The sequence below is a fragment of the Geotrypetes seraphini genome, chromosome 5 (assembly GCF_902459505.1).
Source record: "Geotrypetes seraphini chromosome 5, aGeoSer1.1, whole genome shotgun sequence".
In the NCBI taxonomy this organism is placed as follows: Eukaryota; Metazoa; Chordata; class Amphibia; order Gymnophiona; family Dermophiidae; genus Geotrypetes; species Geotrypetes seraphini.
In genome coordinates this window covers 247,674,193-247,690,233 of record NC_047088.1, presented here as the reverse complement: position 1 = coordinate 247,690,233, position 16,041 = coordinate 247,674,193, and the positions used below count along the sequence as shown (strand labels likewise).

General features: G+C 48.2%; 1 protein-coding gene across 1 annotated transcript in view; it reads right to left on the bottom strand.

Moving 5' to 3' along the window:
- The window catches only part of CCDC14 (coiled-coil domain containing 14), a 172,560-nt gene that overhangs the window by 142,663 nt on the left and 13,856 nt on the right, over window positions 1-16,041 (bottom strand).

Genomic DNA, 16,041 nt, shown 5'->3' with positions numbered 1-16,041 from the left:
TGTTTTTAGTCACATACATAGTTAGTAGAATGTTCCAATAGGCTAACCACATAACTAGATGTCAAAACACAGAAAGCCTTATATGCCAAATACAGAATTTTAAAAACAAGAGGGGTGCTATCCAGTCTTTTGCACTGAGTGTCACATGTATCAAGTTTCAAGTTTATTGACTTTTTAATATACCGACCATCACAAAGTATCTGGCCGGTTTACAATAAGATTTATAAAAATTTTAAATATAAAATGTAGTGAGTGAACATTAAAACATAATTTGACTAACATGAACGTGTGGATAGGAGGGAAAGGGAGGGGGAAAGTTACATATTTTAGAGAAGAAAGGGAGAAGTAGGGATGGGAAAAAACATATTGGGTAGGATCGCTTTTTTAAAGCGGTTGGATGCATGAATTGGAATCGGAAGAGTTTATGAATAAAGTAAATGAGGAGAAGAGGGAAGAGAAAGAAAAAAATAAAAATAAAAAATAAAACTAAGAAAAGGAAAATGCATCTTGAAATAGAAATGTCTTCAAATTGATCTTGAATTTATCTAGATGTTGTTCTTCTCTAAGTTGTTGAGGTAAAGCATTCCATAATGTAGGGGCAACAACTGTAAAATTTATTTTTCGAGTATTATAGAATTCTTTGATAGAAGGGATTCGTAATAGTTTTTGGTCAGTAGACCTCAGAATTCGTGGAGAGCTATGGGGGATAAGAAGTTTATGAAGAAATAGAGGCTGGTTTGTGAGATTTATTTTGAAAATAAGCAGGATGACTTTATAGGTTATGCGGTGCGCGATTGGTAACCAGTGTGCATCTTTCAAAAGTGGAGTAACATGATCATATTTGCCTATTTTATAAATGAGTTTTATTGCAGTATTTTGTATTAATTGTAAACGGCGGGTTTCTTTTTGTGGGAGACCAGTATAGAGTGAGTTACAATAGTCTAAATGAGAGATGACAAGGGAATGTACTAGAATTGTAATTGCTTCTGTTCCTAAGATCGAGGTTAATGAGCGGATAAGACGGAGTTTGAAAAAACAAATTCTTACAACTGAACTGATTTGGTCGTGAAAAGTGAGATCCTTATCGATTATGAATCCCAATAGTTTTATTTTTGTTTCCATTTGTATAGGAGTGGATTTAATAGCAATTTTATCTGGCAAAGATTCACTGTTTTTAATTGGTAGAAGTAGAGCTGAAGATTTTTCGATATTGAGAGACAATTTGTTAGTATATAGCCAGTCATGTATAGTGTCAAGTTTATGATTTATGTCTGTTACGTCTGAAGTATTAGAGGTGCTGATTGGGTGGAGAAGTTGAATGTCATCTGCATAGGCGAAAATAGTGAAACCAATAGATTGAGCTAGTGTGAGGAGAGGAGAAAGGAAAATATTAAATAGTAGTGGGGATAAAATAGATCCTTGTGGAACTCCGTAGGTCAGTGAGATAGGTTGAGAAATTTCATTTTTTACCTGTACTGAAAAACTACGTTCAGTAAAGTAAGAGATGAACCATTGATAAGCTGGACCTGAAATACCGCAGTCTTTAAGTCGATTTAGAAGAAGTGAGTGATCAATAGTATCGAAGGCTGCGGAAAGGTCAAGGGAAATAAGAAGAACCGATTTTTGGTGCTCATGATAGTAGTGAATAGTGGAGATGAGGCCTAGCAAAGACAGTTCGGTCGAGTGTGAAGAGCGAAAGCCTGTTTGACAAGGATGAAGGGCATTAGTTTTTTCAATGAATTCAGTCAATTGGGTATGGATGATTTTTTCTGTGAGTTTAGAGATGAGGGGTAAATTGGCAATGGGACGATAATTTTTTGGCTGAGAAGTTGTGTGTGCTAGCTGCAAAGAGCTCCTAGCTCTCAGAGAACAAGTACATTCCCAGGAAGCTAGAGTAGCAGACCTGGAGGAGCTGAGAGAGACAGAGAAGTACATAGAAGAGACCTACAGGGATATTGTACAGAAGTCCCACCTCCATTCTGGTAGCCCCTATGCAAGCAGGAACTAATCCTGTAGCTAGGACCTGCCCACCAGGGGATGAAATATTCTCTCGCACTGAGGATGTGTTTCCAGGATCTTCTGCCTACGAGGAGAGGATTAGGACAGCTGTTATAGTTGGCGATTCGATCATTAGGCATGTAGATAGTTGGGTGGCTGGTGGGCATGAGGATCACCTGATCACTTGGCTGCCTAGTGCGAAGGTGGCATACCTCACCAACACTTAAGACAGGATTTTAGATAGTGCTGGCCCCGGCCCTAAGCTGAGCAGGTGTCCTCCAGCTGCATTGCTACCACTAGGGGGTGGAATATTTTCAGTCGCTAAGGACAGGTATGTTCCCTGGAGTCCTGCAGAACTTGCCTGTCCCTCACAATTGAAAAATGTGACAGTAAAACAGCACCCTCTATTGGTGAGACTGTGGGTGGAGGACTCCTGCTCAGCTTAGAGGGAATCATTTGTCGCGCTGAAATTGATGCGAGGGTAGACACTTGATGAGAAAGGCGAATGAGAGCATCCTGGCGTGGTTGGGACAGGAACGCTCTGAGCCGGATAGTGTCCAGGATGGCCCCAATAAACTGAAGAGTTTGAGAAGGATGCAACTGGGATTTTGGAAAATTGACTTCGAACTAGAGAGCTGCACGGGAACGGGGACGACGGGCATCGCGCGGGTTCCCCCTTTGGGTCACGGGGATCCCGTGGGGACGCCCCTAGGGTCGCGGGGATCTCGTGGGGACGCCCCCTAGGGTCGCGGGGATCTCGTGGGGACGCCCCCTAGGGTCGCGGGGTTCCTGCGGGGCTGGATGTACTCAGTCGCGCGGCTCTTCTCCCTACCTTCTCTGCTTGCAGCACAGAGCCGAAGGGAAGTCTTCCCGACGTCAGCGCTGACGTCGGAGGGGAGGGAGGGCTTCCCTCCCTCCCTCCGACGTCAGCGCTGACGTCGGGAAGACTTCCGTTTGGCTCTGTGCTGCAGGCAGTGCAGGTAAGGAGGAGAGTAGCCTCGCGGTTCGAGTGGCTAACAAGGGAGGGGGCGGTCCGCCCCGCCACACCCCGCCCTGGTTGCAGCACAGCCGGCCAGGTCCCCTTACTTTTGTGGCACTTCCCCGACCGACCGACAACAGCCCCGGTCCGACAATCCTCCCTGCCCTGTAGCCGCGAATCTAAATTATCTTCTTACAGCAGCTGTAAGAAGGTAATTTAGATTCGCAGTTAAGGGCAGGGAGGTTTGTCGGACCGGGGCTGTTGTCAGACGGTCGGGGAAGTGCCACAAAAGTAAGGGGACCTGGCCGGCGGTGCTGCACCCGGGGCGGTAGAGAAGGAGTGGGGAGAAGGACGCTGAAAGGCCATGGGGAAGACGGGAGGAGGGGGGGGAAGGACTCTGAAAGCACTTGAAGACAGAGGAGGGAGAAGGACGCTGAAAGCACATGGGGAATACAAAGGGGTGGAGAAGGACGCTGAAAGGCCATGGGAAGGGCGGGGGGGAAGGACTCTGAAAGCACTTGTGGAAGACAGAGGGGGGAGAAGGATGCTGAAAGCACATGGGGAAGACAAAGGGGTGGAGAAGGACGCTGAAAGGACATGGGGAAGACGGGGGGGGGGTGGAGAAGGACGCTGAAAGGCCATGGGGAAGACAGAGAGGGAGAAGGACGCTGAAAGGACATGGGGAAGCAGAGGGGGGAGAAGGACACTGAAAGCACATGTGGAAGACAGAGGGGGGAGAAGGATGCTGACAGGACATGGGGAAGATGGGGGGAGAAGGACGCTGAAAGGAAATGGGGAAGAGAGAGTAGGGAGAAGACGCTGGCAGGGAAGAAGACAGATGCCAGACTATGGGGGGAGTGGAGAGAAGAAGATGGGTGCCAGACCAATTTGGAAGGGGGAAGAAAGGGAGAGGCACAGTAACAGAGCAAATGGAAGATGCAGAAGGAAGAGAGACAGTGGATGGAAGGAATTGAATGAGAACATGAGGAAAGCAGAAACCAGGCAACAAAGGTAGGAAAAGAATTATATTTCTTTTTTTTAATTTTGCTTCAGGATAAAGTAGTATATTAGTTGTGTTGATAAAAATTTATAAACATTAGAGGCTCTGGTAGAAACCCATTTGCAAAGCATGTATTCTTCCCATTTAATATTTTCAAATTAATAAAGTCTTTTTGCTTATTTGTAAATGGGTTTCTACCAGAGCCTTTAATTCAGTAGCATAATTAAATGAAATAACTATTTCTGAAGTTTATATGGACGGGCGGGGACGGAGGGGATTCCTCGCGGGGACGGGTGGGGATGGAGGGATTCCTCACGGGGACGGGTGGGATTCATCACGGGGACGGGTGGGGACGGGTGGGACTTTGGCGGGGACGGGTGGGGACGGGTGGTATTTCTGTTCCCGCGCAACTCTCTACTTCGAACCCCAGACATTGGAGGAACGTAATAATTTGTCAGGTCGCTACAATAACCCCTTGTTGAGCGGAGCTTTGATGAGCCAGTCGTCGAGGTATGGAAATACTTGAAGACCCTGGGTACACAGGGCTGCAGCTACCACCACCTAGAGAATGACACGGTGGCGGTTTACCCGCGGCCACCGCATTTAGCCGCGGGTAACCCGCCGAAACGGGGAACGAAAACTAGCAGTCGCTGTGGGGACGGGGACAAGGCCATTCACCGCCCCGTGGAGCGGTGAATGGTCTTGTCCCCGCAGTGAGGCATGAAGGATCGCGCGGTCCCCGCAGCCCACACCCGCCTGCCCAATCGATCCTAGTGATTAGCCAGCTCTCTCCCTTCTCCTCACCTTAGTTTGTAGGTTTTCTTTTTCGGCGACCCGCACACTATCAAAGAGCCGCGCACCCGCTGCTGCTCAGTTTCGATCTTCTGCTCTGACGCAACCGGAAACAGGAAGTTGCAGCAGAGCAGAAGATTGAACACTGAGCAGCCGCACGTGCGCGGCTCTTTGGGAAAGCGTGCAGGTCGCCGAAAAAGAAAGCCTGCAAACTAAGGTGAGGAGAAGGGAGAGAGCTGGCTAAACACTAGGATCGATTGATCAGGCGAGTGGGGGCTGCGGGGACCGTGCGATCGCTCGTGTTCCCGGCTCAAACTGGAAGGAGGGAGTGAAAGGGAAAAGGATTCTGGGCCAAGGGGATGAAGACGGAAAGAAAAACCCACAGCAGGAAAGAAAGGGAAGGACAGGCAGGTGAGCCAGATGCTAGAAGCAGGGGGGGGGGAAAGAAAGAGGGAAAAAAGCTAGATGGGGTTGAAAAGAAGAGACACACTGGTATGGAAGAGGAAGATAGGGGAAATCTGGACACAGAAGGTAACAGAAAGAGGGGAAATTATGTGCATGGGGCATAGGGACAGAGACATAAAGGGGACATGCCATGGGGATGGTATATGGACACAGGGGGGGCAATGGCAGATACATATGGGAGATATTAGAAATGGGGAAAATAGGAGCACAGAAGCGAGATGGTTTGTGGGGATGGGACAGGGACCGAGCTCGCAGGCTCCAATGGCTTGCACAAATTACATTGTAACGTACCATGAAAATAAGAGGGAGGAAGGCAGATAGATAGGCCACGCGAGAGGAGCTGAAGGGTGGTAGAAACGAACAGATGGTAAAAGAGGGAGGGAAGGGTGGTGGTGGAAAGGAATAGGACAGACATTGAAGGAGGGTGGAGAGGAACAGACCCTGAAGGGAAATGTGGAAGACAGAGTGGGAAGAAGACAGATGCCAGACAATGGGGGAGCGGAGGGAAGAAAATGGGTGCTAGACCAATTGGGGGGGGGGGTGAAGGGAGAGGCACAGTAACAGCAAATGGAAGACGCAGAGAGAAGACACACAGTGGATGGAAGGAATTGAATGAGAAGATGTGGAAAGCAGAAACCAGACAACAAAGATAGAAAAAAAAAATTCTATTTATTTATTTTTTGCTTTAGGATAAAGTAGTATATTAGTTGTGTTGATAAAAATTTATAAACAAAGCCCTGCCAGCTGAACATCTCTTTCTCTAGTTCAGCAGCAGGAACTTTGATTTATAAGAAAGGAATAAGCTAAATATTACAGTACTAAGGCTTATATGGATGTAGCGGGGACAGTGACGGGGCGGTGCAGAGGATGGTGGGCTGGGGACGGGGACAGATTTTTTCCCCGTGTCATTCTCTACCACCACCAGACACTTCGTGAAAACTCTGGGGGATGATGCGAGTCCGAAAGGGAGAACTCTGTATTGAAGATGAAGATTTCCCACCCAAAATCTTAAGAATCTTCAAGAGGCTGGATGAATTGGGATATGAGTGTAAGCCTCTTTGAGAACCAGAGAGCATAACCAATCCCCTTGATCCATCAGTGGGTACAGAGTAGGTAAAGAGAGCATCCAAAACTTCTCTGACTAGAAATTTGTTGAGAGCTCTGAGATTCAGAATAGGTCACAAATCCCCCGTCTTCTTCGGGACTAGAAAGTAACGGGAATAGATCCCCATGTCCCGTTGGTTCAAAGGAACCTCCTCGACAGCTCAAAGGCGAAGAAGAGCCTGAGCTTCCTGAAGAAGGAGGGGAAGTTGCAACGAACTGGAAGGAAACTCTCTTGGACGGAGATCTGAAGGTACTTGAAGGAAGTGAAGTGAGAATCCCTCCCGAAGGATGTTGAGATCCTAGAGATCTGAGGTGATCAGTTCCCATTGGTGAAAAATGGTGAAGCCGACCTCCTATAGGCAGAAGAGAAGCCTGATGGATGGAGGTTGGTATGCTCAGATTGAGACTGTCAAAAAGACTGAGCTGGCTAAGCCGCAGCAGGAGTCTGAGGTTTTTGCTGTCTCTGCTGCTGTGGCGGCCGTCTAGGCGGAGGCCTGGAGAAAGCTGGTGTCGTTTTTTGAGGATAACGACGTGGTGGAGGCTTATAAGGCTGAGCAGGTGGAGTCATAGCCTTTGGCCGGATCAAGGAGGAAAAGGAGCGCTCATGTTCAGAGAGACGCTTAGTAGCAGCCTCAATGGAATCATCAAAAAGTTCAGTTCCTTGGCAAGGCAAGTTTGCTAGACGGTCTTGCAAATTGGAGTCCATGTCCACAATGCGGATCCAAGTGAGGTGATGCATAGCCACAGCAAAAGCAAAAACCCTGGATGATAACTCAAAGGCATCGTACGTGGCTTGTAGCATGAAGAGGCGAATTTGTGACAGAGTGTGAAGAATCTTTTTGAACTCTGGAAGACATTGCTCCTCAAGAGCAGGAAAAAACTTAGGCATTATTTTAATGTAGTGATTAAAATAAGAGGTGAAGAGGTAATTGTAGTTGAGAATTCGATTTGCCATCATGGCCCCTTGCAAGGAACCATGCGATACCTAGATTCCATCTTAGAAGGTATGGCCGGAATAGAGTAAGGGGTTCCATATTCCTGAGAATATGGAACCGCTTACAGCTTCTAAAACGCTTGTGAATCCAAGGGTAGGCGAACTGGCTTGTACCAAGACCAAAAGCGCCACTCCAAGGGAGGCAGGCAAACCTAGTGCCGACTTCTAGTCCATAGAGAAACTGTAGATACCCTCCCAGGTTGCCAGCAGAAATGTGTAACCCGAGAACTAATGCAGCAGAATGGGATCCAGCCTGCCCAATGCCCCCGTCTTGGCCACCCTATATTCAGTGGTACCCCACAAACTACAAGAACCATCCCGAGCACTAGTAACACTTCTAAGAAAAACACCAAACAGCGAGACTCCATGAACAAACTGGAAATCTGAGAAATATGCAAAGGTGCAAACATCCTGAAAAAAAAAATTCCAGGTGTGTAATATCATGTCTTTGGGAACCTTTGCCAGGATTTGAACCCCTGACCTTTGGAAGATACATGCAGTGCTTTCAAGCACTGAGCTAAGTGGGAGACTGGCATGAAAAGAGGACTAACTCCATGCCACGGGAGCGAAAAAGACGTATGGGCCATAAAGGGAAGACGAACGAGATGCAAACAAAATGCTGCATCTACCGCCCTTAGGAAAACCACAGCAAATCAACAGGAATTAGGCAAACGCGTTGTGACCTGCCCATATGACAGGTCCCTGTCCCTGGGAAAGCCGAAAGAGCTGACAGAGGGTGTACAGTTCAAGGTGGCCCAGGGAAGGCAAACGATGGGCTTAGGAACTCCCATAGAAAAAGATAGTTATGCCCGAAGGGATCAGAAAGAGGCCTTATGCCCCAAAAACCTCTTCAAAGGGCAGGAAGCAGTTCAATAGCGCCACCAGACACCGTCAGTGCCGCAACAATGGTATCACAAGCAAGGAAATCGCTGAACATGCATAGTGTCACCCATGGGAGACCTCGAGAGAGAAGAAGAGGGTCCTAAAAGTGAAAAATCTGGGACCTCTCCTGCGACTGAACCCATTATCGTGATACACGGCTTCTACCAACCCAGTATCGAGGGAAGCCGAAAACTGGGGGGAGCAGAATAGAGCCAAACCGCATGCAAATGGGGCTGCAGAGATTCCCATAGGAGATAACACAAGCGTAGCAATTCAATCAACTCGGGAGATTCCCCCACCCTGGGCCCCAATATGAACGCAGGAAAAACCGCAAGCATTTGCCGCCGCACTTGACCTGAAAGGCCGAGAAGCAACGGCTGAGCCCCAAAGACGCCGGCTACTAGAGAAACTACTGAACGCCGCGGCACCCTCCCCCCAGTGCAGGAGCGTCAGTCTTTTACTCAGAAAAGACCGCGGCTCTCAGCCGGAGACTCAAACACCGCCGTGGCAAGCTGTAAACTTAAGCCACGCTGTGACGTGCTCCGCCGAGCCAGAGAATACACCATTGCTGGTTTTGCCGGCCTCATGAAACTGGGAGGTAAAAACAGGGAGACCGAGGAAGGCGCAGAGAGAAAGAAAACCGCCGAAACAGACCACAAGAACGCCTCAGCGCGTCTGCCAGCGTCGGAGCACCCTTGCGATCCAACAGCCCATTCTAAAGAGGTATACTGATGGTGGGCGGAAGAGGCACGGGCTCTCTACTCTATAGCACCCTGACCACAGCCGCGGCACCTGCTGATTGACGGGCAGCCTCAGCGAACCACGCTGCCAATGCGAGGACACCCCCCCCCCCCGTCCACACAGGAAACCACCAAGCGTCTCCCGTGCGCGGGAAGACAGCAGCTCCTCCAACCGAGCCCAAACTACCACGCGGGGGCTTAGTCCACTCACCTATGCCCCAACAAGCAAATTAGTTGCCAAAAATGAACCGCTCACTAAAGCTTAGCGGCTGAGAATAGAGTAAACAATCGGCTAACCACGTGACTGTCCCCAGAAGCACCAAACACCACCAACAACCAGAAAACATAACTTGCAATTGCAAAGTAAAAAAGGCATACTCACAACCCAGCTTACAAGGCTGTCAGATCCCGGCAGGAACAGGTTGAGCACAACTAAGAGTATCCAATCGTGGATAGCCACTGCAGTCTCGATTTTTATTTTTTTTTTTCCAGGGAAAGAAGAAAACTAGAGACCCAGATAAACCCTCAATCATAGGAGGGAGGGTGAGGCAGGGACAAGGGGGGGCCCAAGTGTAACCTCTAAAGCCGGCACCGTTCAGCCGGACACCCCTGTCTCACTGAAGAGAAAGAATCTCAACAGGAGAAATAGAATCAATTGTAAGCTCACTGAAGAGAAAATCTCAACAGGAGAAATTGAATTTCCAGCCATAGTCAGAATCCAGGAGCAATTGGAATAGCGACTTTCCCCTGCTGGGAGATAGAGCGTACTGATGAGATAGGAGGAGTGCCAGCCAATAAGAACACCTGTTAATCAGTTTCTCCATCTCCACCTGCTGGTAGATGTGAGCTATCCCATTGGTCTCTGGATTCATCTGCTGCTGTTGCTAGGGAAATCAGTATGCTCAACCAAGGTTAGATGACGATCTAACGTGACTCCCAAAATTGTGATGGAAGTTGCTATCGGATAATCATGTCCACTGAGATGGAGTACAGGTGGGCCATGAAATGCAAGAAGCGAAAGGGGGCCTCAGGCACCTGCCTTTGAGCGAGCACAATATCCTGATGCATAGGGAAAGAGTGGGAAACAGAGTGGATCCCCTAAAGCAAGGGGTCCATAACAAGCCAGGGCTCCGACACGGTGTCCTCAAAATGCAGCACTGAGTCCTGAAGAATAATCTTGTGGAGCTCGGCCCGGTGAAAAAATGCGTACCACAGACGCATCCTCGCCAACCGACGGGAGCGAAAACTCCCCGCTGCCAGAATCCATTCTCCCGAGAGGATCCTGGTGGTAACCCCAAAGGTCCAGGTCCTTATCCATAAACTCTCACTCCTGTTGAGAAAAATCATCGACCCAAGAGACCCGGGGCCGCTTGGACGAGAGAGCAGCAGCGAGGACAAAACGGGTGCTGTGTGAGGCCAGACCGTAGAGGACATCGAGGCCAGACCCCCCCCCCCCCCCCGAGACGGAAGCGGGACCTCCGGCCACATGTTAGCCTTGCACAAGGCTAACATGAAATCAGGGGGAAACCCCCTGGCAGCCCCAAGGGACTCCCTGCTACAGCAGGGGATCCAACAGAAACCTGCCCCTGACTCTCCAATACAGGGGGAAGGTCATGAGGCTAAAAAAAAAACCCAAAATGGAGCTGAAACCGCCAAAATCGGAGCTCCAGAGGCCCTTAGTGTCTGGGAAGCCTGAACCGTCCCAGTTACTAAAGCAGGCAAGCTGGCAGCAGCTGTAAGGGAGTCCCCAGTCGCTTTGGGGTTAAAGGAATCCTTTTTACTCTGACGGCGGCTTGAAAACCTCCTGCGTGGGCGTTGGGGGAAGCCTGGGCTTCTCTGCAATCAGCTGCTGACTCATGAGGCACTTGTGGCAGGGTTCTCTGGCCGCCAGCACCTGATACCGACAACGATCCCCCACCGCTCCGGCCTGTACAATGCTTGCACAGGCCGGCTGCGAGTGCCTCACGTCTGGAGCACAATGAACACTTTTTCCCCTGCACAGTGCTCATTGTGCTGTAAATTCTTCCTAGCTAGAAAAGAAGTGCCGGTTAAAAAAAATAAAATAAAATACAGCATGTAAAGGAAAATAGCCCTTTAGACCAGCACAGGATTTGGGGTTTATTTTTTATTTTCTCTCAGAACAGACCCCACTGGCACTCGAAGCCGGAGGCCTGACCGGTATCGGTGGCCAGGCTGCCAGATGAGGTAACTCTACAAAAATTTGGGAAATGGGGGAAGGGACCCAGCACGAAACCCGCCGGGTTTGACACCCCCGAGGTTGGACGGATTCCCAAACAGGACAAATCCAAGATCTATCCAGCAATAAAAGGGGACCAGGAGTCCTACAACAAATTTCAACAGACCTAGGCCTAACATGGGGAGCCAAGTGAGTCTTACCACACTGCTTCAGAGACTGAGAAAGACTGGTTTAGGAGAGGGGAGCCTCAGCTAATATACTACAACCAAGTTTTAGTCTCAGTCTCCACCTGCTGGTCATAGCGAGATAAAAACCCATCTGTAAAGAACTATACCGGTCTATCAGACGACACAGAACATGATTTAATGAGTCAGAGTCAGCATGGGTTCAGCTGAGGGAGGTCTTGTCTCACCAATTATGATACTGCCTATGCCTGCTAGCAGTATACCAGAAGCAGAGAATGCATTTGAGCCCGATACAAACAGTACACTACAATTTAAAACACATTTTCCTGAATCTGAGGTTGTAATAGTCAGAACCTCTAGAGCCGGGATCTCAAAAGTCCCTCCTTGAGGGCTGCAATCCAGTCGGGTTTTCAGGATTTCCCCAATGAATATGCATTGAAAACAGTGCATGCATATAGATCTCATGCATATTCATTGGGGAAATCCTGAAAATCCAATTGGATTGCGGCCATCAAGGAGGGACTTTGAGACCCCTGCTCTAGAGGGAGCAAGAGCACAGGTCTGTCTTCACAGCACAGCAGGCAACTGGCAATGAACAAACCAGTGCAGAATTCACATTATACCCGAGACCTCAAACACCTGAGACATTACTGGTATGTACTTCGTGTCCTTACTGGGGTGAAGTGTTCATCATCGGTCTTGTACCCAAATTTTTTATTTAGTTTGAGGTCTCAGTTATAATGTGAATTCTGCACCGGTTTGTTCATTGCCACTTGCTAGTTTATTTACAAGTTGAATAAACTGTTTTTCCATTGACAGTACGGATTATTCACAGCAGAGCATACGTCACACTAAGAGTTATTTTTTAGTCCTAAGGGAGAGAGTGGTAAAACACCTAGAGGAGCTCCTGCACCTGGAGGTTTAGGGTGTGGCTGTAACTTCTTAAACAGGAAGGCAGAGCAGACAGAGGGGAGGAATGCACACCAGAAATGTAAGAAACGCTCAGGGATGAGGGTCCAGAATGGCATTGAGCAGCCGGTGGCCATGAAGCTGGAAGAAACTGGACAAGTGGTGACAGAGCCAGAGAGCCAGGTGGACCAATTCATGGAAATGGAGCCATAAATATAGCTGCAAAGCCAAGAGCAGCAGATGGAAGTGTGCTGCACATTGAAGGCAAATGAAAAGTAATGCCTTGCTTTGAACCAGTTACAAGCTATGATTTTCTTTGAAATGAAAGGACTTTTCTTTATCTGTGGTAACCCTAGCAAAGCACTGTTTGCAAGTCTTTGTGGAGAGCAGTGAAAGTTCCTTTTCTGTTTGTTCTTCCCTGCTGGAGCGGGGGTTGGGCTATCTGAAGTCCGAGAGAGTGAGGAGCTCTGTGCTAACATGCGGTGGGAAAGAGGGATCATTACTAATTACAATTTCAACACATAGAGCACACTCTCCTGCCAGCACAAGACACGCCAGTTACCAGTGCCCTGGCTGTGCTGCAAGACACATGCCCGAGTGAAAAGTTGAATCAGAAATGTTTTCTTTATTTGTGCTGATAAACAGACCATGGGAAGATTAAAGGCTTGGTGATGCCAGGACTGTTTATTACAAAACTTACCTATTTGGAAAGGTGCTTGAGTTTTGTGTTTCCTGCATTTTTGCCATAAACTAAAGTTGAGCAGGACACTGAAGCCCTGATTCTCTAAAGTGCATCCCGATTTTAGGCGTCCTACAGCTGTCTAATCAGCCAATCGGGATGCACGTTTTTAAAAAAAAAATGCTCCCCAGGCAAGCCTGAAGGCACCTCCGGGAGCCTAGGGAGACCCGCAAGATGCCTAAGCTCGTCTAAGGGCCTTAGGCGGGCCTTAGGCTGAACCTAGGCGGCCCTACGCGTCTCTCTAGTAGAGGAGAAGCTTAAAATGTAGGCCAGCAAAATGCTGGCCTACATTGTAAGTAGACGCGGCCGCTATACTTATCGTGGCAAGGGATTTCACTGCCGCTATAAGTATAGCGGGCCGCGGCCCCCTGACCAGGAGGGTGCCCAAACCCTCTGCCCGAAGACGCACCCCCCTCCCGACACTACCGACCCCCCCCCCCCCGACACTACCGACCGCCCCCCCCCCCGATATTACCGATCCCCCCCCGACAATATCGATAGCTGGCAGGAGGGTGCCCAATCCCTCCTGCCCGAAGACGCACCCTCCCCCCGGCGCTAACCCCCCCAAACCTCCACTCAACCAAACCTGTTCTTAGAAGGGTCTTGCACGTCTTGAGCCGGCAGGCACGCCTTGTCGAAATGAAGCGGGCCCGCTCCTTCCCGGCCCATCCCGCCGAAGCCTAAGGCCTGATTGGCCCAGGCTCTAGAAGCCTGGACCAATCAGGCCTTAGGCATAGCGGGTCTGCCCATCCCCACTTAATCTAAGGCCTGATTGGCCAATCAGACCTTAGACTTAGTGGGGATGGGCGGACCCGCTATGCCTAAGGCCTGATTGGTCCAGGCTTCTAGAGCCTGGGCCAATCAGGCCTTAGGCTTCGGCGGGATGGGCCGGGAAGGAGCGGGCCCGCTTCATTTCGACGAGGCGTGCCTGCCGGCTCAAGACATGCAAGACCCTTCTAAGAACAGGTTTGGTGAAGTGGAGGTTTGGGGGGGGGGGTTAGCGCCGGGGGGGGTGCGTCTTCGGGCAGGAGGGATTGGGCACCCTCCTGCCAGCTATCGATATTGTCAGGGGGGGGGGGAGGGGGGATCGGTAATGTCAGGGAGGGCGGTCGGTAGTGTCGGGGGGGGAGGGGGCGGTCGGTAGTGTCGGGGGGGGCGCGTCTCCGGGCAGAGGGTTTGGGCACCCTCCTGGTCAGGGGGCCGCGGCCCGCTATACTTATAGCGGCAGAGAGATCCCTTGCCGCGATAAGTGTAGCGGGCTGTTTCTAATCTAACCTGTTTCTCTAACCCGCGTCTGTAACATGGACGCCGGTTACAGAATCGGGGTTTAGTTTAGGCCGATTCTGAATAGGACGCCTCTCCCGGGCATCCTATTCAGAATCAGGGCCTAGGTGTCTTGCGGGCCTCGCCTTCAATATAGGCGGCCTGCCTGGGGAGCATTTTTTTTAAAAAACGTGCATCCCGATTGGCTGATTAGACAGCTGTAGGACGCCTACTGTTTGGTACTGCAATGAGAGCTCGAAGTCAAATTTCATCAAATAACAATAAACTTTTATTTATATTGACTGGAGTAGCAGTACAGCAAATAACACATAATTGGAAAAATTATGACAGATTAAACTATAATTTTTGGTGGAACTCAGTTTGCCATATATATAAGATGGAGCGTACATTTGCAACACAAAAAGGATATATGGATAAGTTCAAGAAAATTTGGGGACCATTAACAGATTTTTGCAATGACTGATTTTAATTTTTTCCCATAATAAGATAATGGTTAAAGAAGGGAGGGAGGGAAGGGGTAAAGAATTTATTCTCTTTATTATACATTATAAAAAATATATCATAATGAATGAATGATAGTCCTATGAGAAATTAATGTGATAAAGGGAGAGAAAAGGGTTCATAATTAAATAATAATTGATAAAATCATTACAATATATATGTTATATAAATTCATAAGAAAAATAATATAAAATATGGTTTATATAAAATACATTATAGAGATATCAAGTGTATTGTTAACATAAATGTATGGAAAATTTATAACACTTGTTGATATGTGAAAAAATCAATAAAAAAAATTTTTTAAATCGGGACGCACTTTTAGAGAATCAGGCCCTGAATATTTATGTTTGGTGCTTTGTTTTACCTTTGTTTTCTTGAAGGACCATTTGGGAGCATTCTGACACTTGTAGCTTTCTTTTGACTGTTTTTGAGTTTTTCTTTTATGAACTGTTTTTCATTGCTGCAAAAAAGCTGAATACTTTTGCTTTTATACCAATAAAATATGGTCCTTTTCAAACTGCATAAAGACTCTTCATGTTAGGTGTTTTAAAGCATATCTCATAAGTCTCCTAGAACAGTGTTTAGTTTCCTTATAAATAAGAAATTGGAGCAATTTGAAAATTTTAATAGGCGTTTGAACCTCCATATTTTAAATTTTCCTCAAATTCCGGGTATAATGCCTTTGGACTTATTAAAAAGATACCTGATTGAAAATTTAAAGATTTCGTCAAACTGTATTCCCCCTATAAATAAAATCTACTATTTACCAAATAAGAAGATACCCGGAAGACAAGAAAGCACAGTTACTTACCGTAACAGTTGTTATCCAGGGACAGCAGGCAGATATTCCCACATATGGGTGACGTCACCGACGGAGCCCCGCAGCGGACAGCCTCGAAAGCAAACTTGCTTGAAGATCTCGAACTTTCGAGTGCTGCACCGCGCCTGCGCGCGTGCCTTCCCGCCCGAACTAGGGGGCGCATCTCCTGAGAGGATCCTCAGTTCAGATACCTAGCCAAGAAGCCAACCAGGGGAGGTGGGAGGGTTGTGGGAATATCTGCCTGCTGTCCCTGGATAACAACTGTTACGGTAAGTAACTGTGCTTTATCCCAGGACAAGCAGGCAGCATATTCCCACATATGGGTGACCTCCAAGCTAAGTAAAAAGGGATGGAGGGAAGTTGGCAATTTACGAAAAAAGATTATGCAAAACAGATTGGCCAAAATGGCCATCCCTCCTGGATAAAGTATCCAGACAATAATGAGAGGT